At 33.7% G+C, this 17,378-nt stretch overlaps 1 pseudogene across 2 annotated transcripts in view; it reads right to left on the bottom strand.

Annotated features, from left to right (window-relative positions):
* Positions 1-238: 238 nt before the first annotated feature.
* Positions 239-17,378, bottom strand: part of LOC143223755 (hexosaminidase D pseudogene) — a 29,962-nt pseudogene continuing 12,822 nt past the window's right edge. For both annotated transcript variants that reach the window (XR_013013067.1, XR_013013066.1), the window contains one exon: positions 239-7,126. The product of XR_013013067.1 is annotated as a hexosaminidase D pseudogene, transcript variant X2 (transcript). The remainder of the gene's footprint in view (positions 7,127-17,378) is intronic.

The following is a 17,378-nucleotide window of genomic DNA, read 5'->3' as shown; positions in this document are numbered from 1 at the left end:
GAATAAAGGCTATTCTTGTAATCTTCCCAGAATTCACTTAGACTGAAAATAAAAACACGTGCGTGGTCACTTTATATTCTTCAAACTCTATGTTAGCTGACTTTAAATGCAATGAGAAATGTGCATGCCAGGAAATAATACAGTATGAAATATTGTTTGATATCAAATGTTCGCAGTCGTGCTAATTCTGCTAGACTGAACAGAAACAAAAAAACAAGCAAGTAAAACAAAACAATTAGTAGTAATTACGACTCCGTAATTTTATTTCAAATACTGTCGTGCACTTACAAATTGAACAAGTTCTGTTTATTACTACGAATGACCCTTTAATGAGTTTTACTTAAATCATATATAAAATAATAAACTACATCGACAAACAACACCAGAAGTTGAAACTTACAATTAACACATAAAGGTACAAGTACATTGGGTGGGGGATATCCATACCTTTAAGGTACAACCACATAGATCCAAAAACAGATCAAATACGCTAATGTCTCAGCTTATAAAGTGAGAGACAACCTAAGTATTATGTATCTTTGTTCCCTTAAACAGCTGGTTACAATATTTCCTTCTTTACCGGTGCTCAACCAACAATGTCCTTAATATCCATTCAATTGGTTTTCTTAACATGAACCTTAAGTAATATAACACTTTACTACCACTTCTCAGGATACTGCAGTGTGATATACACTCGACATGTCAGAATACTGCATTACTAAGTAACTATTCAGTGATGTTTCAGGTTGGTGTATTACGATATAAACATTCAGTGACTTGAGACACAACAAACACTAATTTCTCACGCTACTGCAGTGCAATACACAATATAAACACCCAGTGACTCACCAGGAAATTTAATTAAAAAACTTGTGTGAAATTAGTGAATAATTTTACATCAATGACACCATATCTACTGTTTCCAGTAATGAGGCCTTGTGCCCAATAATAGAACACTTCAGGCCTTCTGGGATGTTATTTATATTAGCAAACTGCTTGAACAAGAACTGACATTTCAGAACATTTCAGGAAACAACTTAAGCACTCGACTTTTCAGGATGTTGGAGTAAGTAATATAAATATTGAGTTTTCAGGTTGATGCAGTGAATAACATATTCACAGGTATTTTTATGGTGATGAATGAATAATAAGTTATCACCACTTTACAGGGAACTGTACTGATGTAAACTAGATTATGTTAGTGTACTGGTGACTACCTGTCATTATTAGGAAGGTTTAATGACTACAGTATTCACTTATTTAAAATCAAATTATTATTTTATTGATTTATTTTACTTCCACTAATCTATACATTATTCATAACTGGAAATTGATTAGACTTATCTTCATGATCCTAGAAGTGGTCACATGACAACAGTATCACACAGAAGACAACACTAACTACTTCTGTATGAAAGTAAGAATGTAATATATACATTCTGTGACTTAAGTGTTACACTGAGTAATATAAACACAGACCAGTTTTTCGTGATGGTGTAGTGAAACAAATTCACTTATGATGCAAGCCTTTCCTATTCAATCATTACATGAATCCACAAAACTCACTGTATCAGTTGTCTGTGACCTTTTACTTTTATGTAACCTAAACATGAATAAAAAATTTGAGCTAAGAACTATATTCACCCTAATTCTTATAGCTCAAAATACAAAGATTTAAAGTTAACTACACCTACCTGATAATACAGCAAAGGGTTTAAAAACCAAAATATTAAAAACATCAGTACTATAAAAACATCTCTTTTATAGCATACACATTTTATAATTTCTTGATAGGTTTGAATTAAAAGGAATCTAGGACTCTACAGTACCATTTCAGGCATTTGAAATTGTTTACTTAAACAATGTCCCATATTAGCACCTTCTCAGTAATATTCAGATTTAGTCCTTATTGGCTAATAATAAAAATATTGTAACTTCACACAAGCAAAGTAGATTACACATGTGTTAATCTGAAACACATGTTACACAAACTAAGCTTCAATAAAACTAATACATACAAAAATTTACACATTAATTCACCAGTTACATCCCATTGTTGCACAAGCACATTAAACAAAACACGATCACCATTAAAAGCATAAAACAAAATAAAATCCCAATACAAACTTTTGTTTACTGTGAAAAAAAAATCATTAAATTTTGTTTTCTAGTCATAATACAAGATAAACAAGTAATTATTGATGAAAAAATTAAATTCCAATTTCTAAGAGAAATAATTAGTGTTTCATATAAAGCACAAAGCTACATAAAGAGCTATCTGTACTCTGCTCACCACAAGTACCAAAAACCAATCATTGTGTTGTAAGTCTGCAAAGACAATATTAAAGAAAAACAAACTTGTGAATACAACAGTTTAGTAGTATAAAAGAAACCCAGTGTTTAACAAACTTGTGAATACAACAGTTTAGTAGAAGCATAAAAGAAACCCAGTGTTTAACAAATTTGTGAATACAACAGTTTAGTAGTAGTATAAAAGAAACCCAGTGTTTAACAAACCTGTGAATACAACAGTTTAGTAGTAGTATAAAAGAAACCCAGTGTTTAACAAACCTGTGAATACAACAGTTTAGTAGTAGTATAAAAGAAACCCAGTGTTTAACAAACCTGTGAATACAACAGTTTAGTAGTAGTATAAAAGAAACCCAGTGTTTAACAAACATGTGAATACAACAGTTTAGTAGTAGTATAAAAGAAACCCAGTGTTTAACAAACCTGTGAATACAACAGTTTAGTAGTAGTATAAAAGAAACCCAGTGTTTAACAAACCTGTGAATACAACAGTTTAGTAGTAGTATAAAAGAAACCCAGTGTTTAACAAACCTGTGAATACAACAGTTTAGTAGTAGTATAAAAGAAACCCAGTGTTTAACAAACATGTGAATACAACAGTTTAGTAGTAGTATAAAAGAAACCCAGTGTTTAACAAACCTGTGAATACAACAGTTTAGTAGTAGTATAAAAGAAACCCAGTGTTTAACAAACCTGTGAATACAACAGTTTAGTAGTAGTATAAAAGAAACCCAGTGTTTAACAAACCTGTGAATACAACAGTTTAGTAGTAGTATAAAAGAAACCCAGTGTTTAACAAACCTGTGAATACAACAGTTTAGTAGTAGTATAAAAGAAACCCAGTGTTTAACAAACATGTGAATACAACAGTTTAGTAGTAGTATAAAAGAAACCCAGTGTTTAACAAACCTGTGAATACAACAGTTTAGTAGTAGTATAAAAGAAACCCAGTGTTTAACAAACCTGTGAATACAACAGTTTAGTAGTAGTATAAAAGAAACCCAGTGTTTAACACTCCTACGAAAAGTGGGGCCTAATAGGCCCCAGAGCAACTTGGAAAGGTTATTAATATTAGGCTAATAATTTTGTATTTAAATGAAATTGCCATTTAAATCCATTAATGAATGGATTAACGAGATTCCCACTGTCTCTATCTACTATCTAGCGAAACCACAGCCAGGAGAACGGGCTTGGAAAAATCATGACTAGAAACGTCTTTTCGTAGGAGTGTTAACAAACTTGTGAATGCAACAGTTTAGTAGTAGTATAAAAGAAACCCAGTGTTTAACAAATTTGTGAATACAACAGTTTAGTAGTAGTATAAAAGAAACCCAGTGTTTAACAAATTTGTGAATACAACAGTTTAGTAGTAGTATAAAAGAAACCCAGTGTTTAACAAACCTGTGAATACAACAGTTTAGTAGTAGTATAAAAGAAACCCAGTGTTTAACACTCCTACGAAAAGTGGGGCCTAATAGGCCCCAGAGCAACTTGGAAAGGTTATTAATATTAGGCTAATAATTTTGTATTTAAATGAAATTGCCATTTAAATCCATTAATGAATGGATTAACGAGATTCCCACTGTCTCTATCTACTATCTAGCGAAACCACAGCCAGGGGAACGGGCTGGAAAATCATGACTATTTTGTAGGAGTGTTAACAAACTTGTGAATGCAACAGTTTAGTAGTAGTATAAAAGAAACCCAGTGTTTAACAAATTTGTGAATACAACAGTTTAGTAGTAGTATAAAAGAAACCCAGTGTTTACACTACACTGCTTGATGTCTATTTTTAATTCAAAGTATTCTTTAATTTAGTTTTAAGCAATTATTTTGTCACCAAGTAAGGTACTAAAAACACATTTTAATTGCTTTGTATGTAAAGTAAAATGGTTTTTTTTTTTCCTATAATCATTCACCATGATGGATCACATACCCTACTACGCTCTGGATCAAATATTCATTTTCTAACCATTCCAATAAGATTTCTGTATGTATTAATTCTACAATATAGGTAAAGTTTGAGAAACAAACTAATAGTTCAGAAGTGTTAATGACCAATATCCTGATTGTATAAAATACATATTTTGATGACTAAACAACAATGTTTATTACTACATAGTCGTTAACTTATTCAAGCAGTATCACTTTAAACAGAATTAAAAACTTATTAAAAAAATAAAAACCATGCCATTTCCTTGCTACATGACTAGTTGCTACCAAATAGTGGTAGAAATTATTTATCTCATAATATCCATGTCATGAGTTTTGAAGAAAGGTGACAAATGAGTAATACTTTATATTCTGAATGTCATTTGATGTTAATATTTCTAATTCCTGATGTAATTTGAATCAAGAATTATCAGTAAACAGTTATCATAATCCTTAGTTATAATTATTGTGTTAAAGGTCTTATTTAATATGAAGTTAAAACAATTAAACATTAAAAGATAACCTCACAACCAAGCACTCAAATAGATTAGAAGCTGTGAATATTTAAACAAATGAAGTCAATGTAAAAAGAGAAATATAAAGATGTGGTTTGGAAACGTTAACAAAAGCTGCCTTCTAAGGTTAGTAGCCTATATTTTAATTGAAAATTAAATGTAAGTAATAAACTTAGTATTTACAATGTATAATATCTATACTCAATTAAAAATAAGAAGTACTACCTAACCATCACATTCTTCTAACAATCCTTGTAAATCAATACACCAACAACAGAACAGCTAAAAAATATCAAATGTGGTGGTTACAATTACAACAACATTTGTGTGTTTACACATTATTCACATCATCAGTTCCAACATGAAACCTTTTTAATTCTTCAAGAGGTTGTAGTGGTCGTTTGGGCCACACTTTTGCCTTTTTCAGATCCATACCGTTTTTCCAAAGCTTCTCCATTTTCATTATATATGGGTAAATATTTTGCTCTATCCACTCGGATACAGTGTATTCATCATACACTTCACGCAGAGCATCACGAGCTGTGCGTACTAATGACGTTAATGGGTAGTAAACTGACGTGTATTCTGTAAGACCTTCATCTACACGCATGATACTGGTTAAGTTATGACGAACGTTGTAGTCTGTGAGCCAAGCTTTGTGAATTGTGACATCATAGAGGTATTCATTAACTTTCTTAATGGCTTCATCATGGTGCTGTGTCATCCTAAATACTGGAGAGCCAGGAAAAAAACAACCAGATGCTCTATTCCACAAGTGAAGGTCACTTTCAAAATCCACTGATCCAGAAGGATAAATGGTACATTGAAGTATCTTGTGAAATTTGTTGAAAATCTGTTGGTCAAAGTATCCTTGGGTGACAGTTAACAAATTAACCACTAATGATGGTACACCAGATGGCAGAAGTTCACAGAGAGTTCCAAAATGGTCATACCTCTGCCACCCTGCCAAGACTATTCCTCGGAAAGATTCAAATTTGTTGAACTGTTCACTCATGGCTTCTAACCATGCCTCATTATTCTCCAAGTGCATCTTCACATTAGGAATGGTTAGTGTCTCACCAAAGGCACCCTTGAAGGCACTTGCTGCCCATATGAAAGGAAATACTTCACTGTAGGTTATCCAGACACTGTAGGGCACAAAGCGATAAATGTCCTTCACATAGGTCCAAATCATAGGCTCCAAGAGAGATCCAAGACGAAATTCTTTCAGTGTTTCAGTGGGGATGTTTCGAAGCATGTCATCCCATATTATGGGAATGACATTGTGTTTCTGTCGCACATAGGTGGCTATCTTAGCTACATGCTTGAGAAATAGAGTATCCCTGTCATAATGAGCACATTTGTCACAGTACCCAAGGTGATATACTTCATCACAACCAATGTGTAACCATTTAGTTTTGGGATGCATCATTAAAACTTGATCAATCATTGATTCAATCAAACTCGCAGACTCATTTCTTGAAGGACATACTGACTGTGGAAATTCATCTACCTCTCTTAGATGTCTGAATTCTTCTAGCTTTAAGACAAATTCCATGTGACCAAATGTTTGGACAAGTGGAATGACTTCAAATTTATAAGACTTTGCAAGTTTCAAGATAGCTTTTATATCATCTTTACTATATGCATTTCCAGCTGCAAAAGATGACAATGGGCCCCAAAAGGGAAACATGTCTTCATATTCTAAAATGATTCCATTGGATCCAGCTTCTTTCAAGATTGGGAACAACTGCTTAAGGTAGCTTAATTTTGGAGGGGCTCCTTTCATGTCAAGATGAACTAGTCTATAACCTGGAATATAAGGTTGCTTATCTACCTTGAATTGAGCAATGTTCTGACCTTGCCAATTACGAGAATTCATGTCACCTTTAGAATGTGCCATATTACCAAACAAGTGGTCACTTCTTTTCTGTTGATCTTCTAAATGCATTGGAATATTGTCTCCATTTGGTAATTCTTTGGCAATTTGTAGGGCAGTATCATCATGTAGTAATTGGGGTTGTCTTATTACGGACCCTGATAAAGAATCTGCAAGACTATCAGGTCTGTTATCCTTGGATAAACTTGCTAAGCCAGACAGATTCCTTCTGGGAGGGACTTCTTGATGCTCCTTGGAACCTTGCAAACCAAGTGGAAAGTCTTGACGATTTTCAAAAATGTTTTTAGAACTGTTTTCACTGTGACCTCCAACTGAACTGTACTGCAAGCATATAATAAGAAGAAAGGTTACCATAACAGCCATTATCATCAGGGACTTTCTTCTCCAAGCTGAAACCACCAGATGATGGGCATAGCGAACTGAGAGCTGGTTCATGTCAACCATTTTCCCGTTTGAATGTCATCCACACCTTAATATTGCATGTGAAAAAGAAAATATTAGGCTTAACTGAAATAAAGAAGAATATTTGACACAACTTGTTTTGTTTATACATGTTCATGGATCGTATATATGCTAGCTATATGATTTAACACATTTATGGATATTATACAGGAAATTTCAGTTTAACCATTAAACAATTCAGGATAAGTATTTTAAGAAGATTAGATTTCTGTACTTATCTTCAAGTTGTGCAACATACAAGTATAAAGCTCATACAACATAATACACTCAAAACTAATAAATGGAGGCTTGAAACTAGAGATGGTTGATTGGTTGGTTGATTTAGTGTTTTATGGCACAAAGCAGCTAAGCTATCTGTGCCAAACGTCCGTTAAAAAGGTAAAACTAAAGTAAATTTAGTAAAATTCATAAAAGGAGATAAAGGTAAAACAAAACATCACTTAAAACATAAACAGCATAAAACCAATGTTGACATCCAGTCTACAATATTAAGAGAGAAACTACAGAGAGAGAAGTTGTAAATGACTTTCTGTAGCATAATGGTAATTATCATAACCTGCCAGGAAGACTAACAGGTAAGTACAAGAACCACCATCAGTCATCTGAAGTTGGCCTTTCCAGTCCTGGTTCCAGGTTTTGTGTCATTACAGCCATAATCAGAAAGTAAAGTAATAAAAGCGTTAAAAGACATGTAGCAAAACTGTAATAATAACTCGCCAGGACGACTAACGGGTAGTTCAAACGAATAGTTCAAAACAGCAGCGTTAGTCACCTCAAGTTGGCCTTTCCAGTCCTGGTGTTGAGTTATTTAATGTTAGCACCATTTTCTAATTTCAAATTGAACTTGAGAAATTGTGATTCTTAAAAGGAAACCACAATAAAAAAGGTTTAATGAAGAAATATAAAACACTTAAATGGCATTAAAAAGATAAATGGCTGTTAAAAAACTAAAAACTTTATCAAGGTGGACAGCGTCACCATCACCAATAACACTGTCTAAAGTTATGGAAAAACCTTGGGACAGAACATGTTTAAAATGGTGCCATTGTTGAGAGTCATAACTATGGTAAGAAAGTAAAATGTGGCTTATTGTGATCCGAATGTTACACAAACTACACACTGGTGCATCAGTTCCAGATAAAATAAAACAATGAGTTAAAAAACTCTGACCAATGCGTAGTTTCGTCAGAACAACTTCCTCCTCCTGATCCTTACAAAAGCAATACGGCCAAAGTCCAATATAAGGTTTTATTTGGAAAAGCTTGTTTTCACGTTGCTCACTCCAAGTCACCTGCCAGCTGGCACGGAGCCGAGCCTTGAATACAGGACCATAGTCCATGTATGCATTAGGCACAGTGGTGCTAGTACCAGAGCAGATAGATTTAGCTGCTGTGTCTGCAAGCTCGTTCCCATGAATACCAACGTGGCCTGGTATCCAGAAAAACTGGATAGAAGTAGATGTTAATGAGAAATGGGCCAGTCGGTTTTGAATATCAGCGAGAACAGGGTGTGAACTAACGTGAAGTGATTCCAATAGAGAACTAAGCAAATCAGTATAAATAATGCAGTTGGAGTACTGCTTAGCTTCAATATGATCCAGGGCAAGAGAAATGGCGTACAGTTCAGCAGTGGACACAGAAGCTGTAGAGGGGATTCTTCGAGCAACCACCAAACCACAACAAACCATAGCAGAGCCCACAGATTTACCTGATTTGGAACCATCCATATAAATTGGAATGGAATAATTGTTCGAAAGATGTTCAGTAAAGTAAAGACAATACATCCAATCGGGAGTATCTGCTTTTCTCAGATGACTTAAAGATCGGTCACATTTGGGGACTGTAATAAGCCATGGTGGGATGGGCTGACCAGTGGATTCTGCAATGTTATGCAAGGACAGACCCAATTCATCCAATTGCGCCTGGACGAGAAGGCCAAAAGGAGCAATGGCAGATCGTCTGTTCTGAAAACGTATGGCTCTTCAACTGGTGGTAGAGAGGACACGGAGGATGTTCAGTGCTCTTGTGCATTTGACCCATAGCTGCTTAATGTGAGGTATAAGTGTCAGCTTACAGTCAAAGATAAGCCCCAGGGACCACAGGCAGGGAAACTTCACCGATACAGAGTTCAGGATCAGGGTGAATACCCCATTGACAGCAAAAGTGCATGCAAGCAGTTTTAGAGACAGAGAAATTAAAGCTGTTTGCCATGGTCCACTTCAGTACACAACTGAGGGCAGTTTGTAGTTGCCGCTTAATACATCTCATGTTCGACAACTGACACGAGATGTGAAAGTCGTTGACATAGAACCCATTTGCAACAGTGAGAGGGAGTTGTTCAGTGATGGCATTAATCTTTATACTGAAAAGTGTGACACTCAAAACACAGCCCTGAGGGATCCCAAGTTCCTGTAGAAAAGAACAGGAAAGTGTCAAACCCAACTAGAGATGTGTTTGTTTTTTAATTTTGTGCAAAACTACACGAGGGGTATCTGCTTTAGCCGACCCTAATTCAGCAGTGTAAGACTAGAGAAAAGGCAGCTAGTCATCACCATCTACTGCCAACTCTTGGGAAACTCTTTTACCAACAAATAGTGCAACGGATTGTAACATTATAATGCCACCACAGCTGAAAGGGTTAGCATGTTTGGCATGACGTGGATAACAAAATGATATAAAAGTTGCTGGGTGCTAACATGTTACTGTGCAGCTCAACCATTCACTCTCTCTTAAGCAGACAACTACACGTGCTTATGTAGCGTGGCAAGAGCTGTAAATCAGCCTGTTCTACAGGGTGTTCAGAAAGTCACTGTGCAGTTTTGTAATCATATTTTATTCAGTCTATTTCAAGCCAGCAACTGATAGCGGTGTTTAGAAACAAAATATGAAGGAACCAAGCCTGTATTGATGCCAACAGGGGTCACTTTCAACATTGTTTATAACTGTCATTCATGTTTACCTTCTGTATTCTATACTGAAACATGTCTGTTAATAACTATATAAGTGCACAGTGACTTTCCAGACACTCTGTATATTGAAAAAAATATGAAGAAAAAATCAAGTACAGGGAGCAAAAACCCAGACTAGTATCCCAAAGCAAACCCAAGACCCATCTAACTGAACCTAACTACCAGGAATAGTTTCGTTTATGATGTAGTAGGATGTCCTGAACTATACTGCTGGGTAACAACAGCTCAGCCCCACTTCAAGTAAAGGTACATTCACTCACTTTTGTACAATGGAATTAGACTGCTAGATGATGGAACTTCCCTCATGGAAAATGTTGATGAAAAATGACAACTAAAACAAGATGAAAGTCAGGGTAAGCTGTGGTGTAAGTAATGAGACACTAATGTGGTGGAAGTCATCTACATCCCTACCTGCAATAAATGCAAATGAAGAGTGGAGGATAGATGGTGATAATAAGACTACTATAGTGGAAAGTAAATCCACTGAAAATATTAGAGGGTAAAGAAACCACTGTGGGAACAGTTCAGGCCCAGACAAAAGAGACAACAAACCACAAGGGCTTTAGCTTACGATCACCAGATTGTGTTGTCAATCTGTCAGTTTTCAAGAGACAAAAAGAAAGTATATAGTCAGGAAAAGATGTTTCATGAGCAAATGCCTCTCTATCAGAAGGAACAAGAAAAAATCAGAGCTGTTTGAATGTAGCATAAGTAAACCAGACTAGATAAAAGATGATATGGTTGGGGGAAAGCCACCAGCTTGAAGATGTATAGAGAGAGAAACCTTGCCATTGGAGACAAGATGGTGGAAATGGATCAGGTGCCAAGAAACAGAACAGAGCAATGAAAAGATGTATTTGTTAAGCAAAACCCAACATAAAGTGCCACTTGTGCTGTGCTAATTACAGATATGGAAACCTACATGTACAGGTGGAAAAAACCCATATGAGAGTTTCTGAATCTCAGTAACATCAAACAGAAGCACGAAGAGAAAGGTAAAGGTAGAGATAAGTTCAGAACCATGTATGGTCAAATAAGCCACCATCACCAAGAAAGGTCATGTGAAGATGGAATATCTCTGAAGGTACTTGAATTAATGGACTAGAAACCACTGAAGGGGATACATATAGACACATTCAAGAAGAAAGGTCTAAATGAAAAAAAAAGTATCCAAAAAAGACTTTTCCAGAAAATGGAGATCCAAGAGCTCTGGTGTCCTTAACACAAAAGATGATAAAAACTGCCCCACATACAAAGTAATAATGACCTCCAAGTGAATGAAATGCAATGTGAGTTGAGACGCATAGCTGGACCAGCCACCCAAAATGAAACAATTCCTGAATGAGAATAAAGGGAGCTATGTTAAAAAGTATGAACTAAACATTATTTATCATTAAATACTTCAAGAATGTAACCTCTGAATACAAACACATTGGATATACACAAAAAGACAGGGTCATGGCCAACTTGAAGGTAGGGAAAGATGAATCAAAGAAAGCAAAAGGCAGGCAGGAAAAGCAGAAGGGTGAAAGTACATGACACTTTAAATCAGGTCATCACTGGGGAAATCATCTACACAAGAGTGATAAAAACTATTCTTCAGAAACTGAGAAATGATCAAAGTTATGTCAGCTGGTAAAGATGTTATCTGGCTAACACCCCCCATTAATGTGAGAACAATCAGATATGTGTGGTAGAGGATTTGTTCTATGGGGAAAATCCTAAGAAAGCATCTGTGGAACTCAATATGTTGTATAGCAAAGGGAGTCCCAACCCACCAGTATACAAACTGGAAGAACTAAAGCCAAAGGGTTACTATTCCATACAAATTACTTCCAAGATCTGTGATGGCCAACTGTCAAAAAAAAAGAGACCATGAATAGTAACAAAATGATAAAAGCACAGACAGTATGCAATAAGAAATCCATGAGAGGAGATGGCTGCTGAAGAGCTACATTATTTCAAGAAACCAATGTAGATACCTTAAAAATACAAGTCCTGAAGAGGAAACCTGACAAAGGACATCTCCAAAACAAAGAAACCAAAGTAAATTAGACAAATAGAAGAAAAACAAAAGTAGCATTAACACATGTAGATGTGGGAACTTTGTTTAAAGTTGAGGACATACATTGGAATTAGCACAGCAATGCACAAAAAGTAATAGTCCTTTTATAGAAGTGAGCTGCATTTCTAAATACTAACTTTCCCACCCTTAAAGTCTGATAATTAGCAGCTTAATTAACACTACTTGGAATAAAACAACCTTTTCTCCAATTGAATCGCATGCATTTATATTAATACACACATCACTACATTCAATGGTTTTAGAAGATACAGAAAGATTCCATCTCCCTTTGGTCTACTATAACTCTTTCTAGAACTGTATAATAACTAATGAAAGTAAATTAAAACTAGTTTGTACCTGATGAAGAAAGGTCCCCACCAATCAAAAGTACTTGGGTTACAGGGTTTTTATTTTGTGTCAAAACTAATTTATTCACAATTTTACCTTCCACTTTTCTTTCCACCTACACACTTTGGAAATGAATATACTTGTGTGTATTAAAGCATAAAACAAACTAGATACTTGGAGAAACTGGTCAAACTCTCAGTGAACTATTGATAATACAAAAGAAAATCAGTGTAATACACAAGTCTTAAGCATTTGTTTGGAAGATATTAGTTACTCTTTAAAAGATTCAGAACAAGATAAATATGAAAAACTCAGTAGTTTGTGGGTTAGTTTAAAAAATAAATTAGTCTCAAATACAAACCTTAATAGAAAACATCAGTGTGACGCATGCTTTAACTTAAATTATTAACAAAATGCAAAAATCCTTCAAGAAAACCTTGTTAATTGACTACCTTATAACACAAAAAACTGCTTAACATTCATGACTGGCAATTTAGAAAACAAAATATCAGTATGGAAAACATTCTTGAATGACTATTCATAATGTTGTTACAAAAGCTTGTAGAATCAAAATTATCATACCCTATAAATCAAACACTTCTGAAACGTCCAATTTTCAAAAACATTGTGCATATTGTCAGTGATGTCGAGAAAAAACCCGCTTGTAGAGAAATATATATGTAATAACAGCTCGTTGAGAGAATTTTTTTACGTAGAGGAGTGAACAACATTTCGACCTTCTTCGGTCATCGTCAGGTTCACAAAGAAAGAAAGAGGTAACTGACAGGAAGCTGACCATATGTTTGAAAGGGGTTGTGTAACTGAGTGTCAGAATGTAGAGGGCAGTGTTAGATGTTTGAATATATAATTTTATATTATTTATTATTATTTATTTTTAATATAGGTATAAAGGTGTTCCTTTGTATTGGTTTATTTTGGGTTTAAGTTCTTATATAAGTAAGGCTTCTTTAATTTTGCGTTTGTTTATGTTTGTTTCTTTATTTAGTATTTGAGTGTTTTCTATGGTTATGTTGTGTTTATTTGACTTGCAGTGTTCGAAAACGTGTGAAGGTGACTTTATGTTCTTTGAATCTGGTTTTCATTTTTCTACTTGTTTCTCCAATATAGAAGTCGTGGCAGTTATCACATTGTATTTTATAAATAATGTTGGTGTGGTGTTTGTCAGTGTAGTTTTTACATAGTATAGACCTCAGTTTTGTGCCGGGTTTTTGAATAAATTTGGTATTAACTGGAATGTCATATTTTGTTACTAATTTTTGCCAAATGTTGGTTATTTTTCTGCTGATGTCAGGAATATATGGTATACAGCAGTATATGGTTTCATGATTTTTTGATTCGTGAGATATATTTACTTTTGTTGGTTGATTTTGCTTTCTGTCTAGGTGTGTGCGTGATAATGTTTTCTACGGTTTGTGGAGGAAACTTATTGATGTTGATAAAGTATTGTTTTATTTTGTCTAATTCATCGTTAGTTTTATCTGGTGAGCATAGTTTTATGGCTGTGTTTATTTGGTTTCTTAGTATGTTGAGTTTTTGTTTTGTTTCATGTGCTGAGTCCAAGGAATGCATAGTCCAGTATGGGTGATTTTTCGATGGATTTCTGTTTTAAATTGTGTATCGGTTCTTGTAATTCTGAGGTTAAGAAATGATATTTGATTGCTTTCTTCCTGTTCACATGTGAAGTTAATGTTGGGATGTATAGAGTTAATGTGATTGAAAAAATTAAGTATGTGTTCTGTAAATCTGAATCCCGCATACATGTAATCTACATATCTGTACCAGTATAGTGGTGGATATAATGCTGTGTTAATTGCTTGCGTTTCAACTTGTGTCATAAAAATATTGGCTAGAACTGGTGATACTGCATTGCCCATGCTTAGGCCAGAAGGTCGAAACGTTGTTCACTCCTCTACGTAAAAAATTTTCTCAACCCAAACAAGCCGTTTTTACATATATATTGTGCATATCGTATTTTTGAACTCAAAAATCTACTAATGAAGTTATGTTGATAACAGCTTACTACATGAACACGTTTCTACAAAATATTAGAAATCATTCTGAGATTGCCTCTTGACATAAATGCTATTAATATCATGGTCTAAACCTATTTTTTGTATGTTAGGAAAGACCAATAACAAACCTATAACACACTGCTCAAGACACAATCACAAAGACCACTATATACCATCTGGTAATAAGATGATAGGCTTAGTTGATCCAAATTAAAACACGTTTATTATAGCTGAACCAAAAAGTCTAACTAGCAGGTGTGAAAACAAAATATTCTGAAAATGAGTAACTTTTTGTTGTATATACAGGTCTGTTTAGTTTAAAGAGTTAATAGTTTAGTGATGTAATATTTCATGATTATATAGTTTTATCAAAAATATGTTAAATGTTAATTATTTTAAATGTAATAATCACAAGTTTTGTTATGTAGCTTAATTATTGTACTAGGCTATTGTAATATAGTTAACATCCTCTTACTTGAAGCTTCCAAGTTTTTCTCATTACCTGTAATGTTATGCTTGATATTTCTAGATTTTTTTTGTTGCATGTTGAGTATGCATGCAGATACAGTAAGATAGTAGAAATGAAATTAGACTGCATGCAAGGTTAGCTGTAAGAGATGAATTCTAAATGAAATCTTATTTTAAAATAACTGAGCACATCTAAATGGACTAACAAAATTGAATTATTTAAAGCCCTGGACACAACTGTGATAACCAACAGCTAACACAGTTTTATACATATGGTTGACCTATTTTGAATCTTATTTTAAAAGTGGTTTAGGTGCTCATGTTTTTGGAATTTATCACCAACAAGTTACAGACACCTCCTTTGAAGAATCAAACCCTATAAAACCTGACTATTCTGAAGTTAAACCAATAAGAAGTCTTGACAAGTAATGTTATCTAATGAAGATAATTCCAGTTTACATGAAACATCATGACTGCTAATAACTAAGTACTTTTTGATGAACAATCCATAAACTTTACTTCACTATATGCCACCTTTTTTTTTATAGTCAGATCAATATTTAATGTATTTTGATTTAATTTAGTGTAGTTAAATCATAAACACACAACCTTTATAATTCTATTATCTTTGTTCATTCTACTGCTGTACTCTAGTATAACATTTCTCAACCTTGGAGTCAAACTCCACATCATCATGTTTGTTGACTCGCATTCCAATTTTTACTGAAATACTAATTTATAAATTTACGTCAATAGGTTTGGAATCATATTGTAGGTTATAATTCAAATTTTATTACATGAGAGTTAAGTTCTAAATTTAAAAGTAAATATTAAAAGAACACATCTAATTATAGATTTTAATCATATAGTATGTTGAATGCAGCACTTTAAAATTAGATGTTTGTGAGGTCAAAATATGAAACCTATACTTTCATATAAATTGAAAACTCAAATTACTAATATTCACAACCTAGAATATAGAATAAAAACCTCGTATCTTTTGTATTTTGCTGAACTATGGCTTATGCACTGAATCAAACATGGTCCGAAAGGTCCCTTATATATATTCTCACTACAGTATACGACGTGAATAATCAATCAACAGCTCAGAATGTTCCAACACTATTTTTCAAGGTGGTAGATTGTGTTTTTAGTTTGCTCAAAGTTGAAAAATTTTAAATCTTAATATATCTAAGTTATTAAACTTAACAAATTAGTGGAATTCTGCAGTATCAGTATAGCTATTTGATTTTTTGGTTTTCAACTATATATAAAACCTTAAAATATTTGATATCCTGCAAATGCAAAGTTTTAAAAGGTTTAGCAACCTATGTTCAGTAGCAACCAAGTACAAAAGATTATAGCAAGAAGAGATAATTGCTTTACTTCTCGATTTATTATTCTATAGTTTAAGAGAAATAAGTTTGATAATTTATTTCTAAGTAGTAATAATATATACATATAATGTATATTGAAATGTGACTATATATTACAATATACTAGTCCACTAAAACACAGCCATGACAGGAAAGACTAAAGGTCTGTTATATTGTTGCATTCGTATCATGAGTGTGTGTCATGTCAATGCAATGTAATGTTAGCTGAGCATGATTGGAAGGCCAATATAATAAATATACATGCAATTATGTAGAGTTATGAGACTTGAGCTACATAAACATTTGAAATGTATTTAGGTTTCATAGATTACACAAATAATGAGATTTTTGGTGATAAAAATAGTTCTTTGTAATCATAACACTTTACACCTAGACTAGTATCAAAACAGACTACTTTCACAAACAAATCAGTAAAAATCTTTAAAAAAATATTTTTTTTTGACATAAAATACCTGTAATCATTATTAAGTCTACCAAATTTGAGAATATGTACATGCTGTATTAAAAGTTACGATGCAAATATTTAATGTGTGAAAATGTGTAGATGAACTCATGTATAAGGAACCCATGATTAGAGTTAATGTGCAGGTGAATTATATATTAAATATTCAAAACCTTTGTTTTACTTATCAATGTCTATGTACATTACATATTAAATTTATAAAAACATTAAATTAAGACCTATTTCACTTTATATGAATCTCGGTCCATGTTTCCCAAATCCATAAATTAGCATCTAAGTTAAGGTCTGTGTTCTGGCAATTTTGTAGGGCTGCTATGTTTAATACCTTATGTTCCAAACTTCCAATAAAGATTTTAAAAACAAATAAACAAATTTAAAATTGTTCTTCCTTGCTACTTATACAGAGTATAACTAAAAATTAACCTTGTGGAAACAGTTTGATAAATACCTGTGTGTGTGTGTGTGTGTGTGTGTGTGTGTGTGTGTCCTTACAGCTAGAATAGGGTGCCTAGTAGTA

The sequence above is a fragment of the Tachypleus tridentatus genome, chromosome 8, assembly GCF_004210375.1.
Source record: "Tachypleus tridentatus isolate NWPU-2018 chromosome 8, ASM421037v1, whole genome shotgun sequence".
Lineage (NCBI taxonomy): Eukaryota > Metazoa > Arthropoda > Merostomata > Xiphosura > Limulidae > Tachypleus > Tachypleus tridentatus.
Note: the sequence above shows the minus strand (reverse complement) of the source record. Positions and strands in the feature narration are given on the sequence as shown.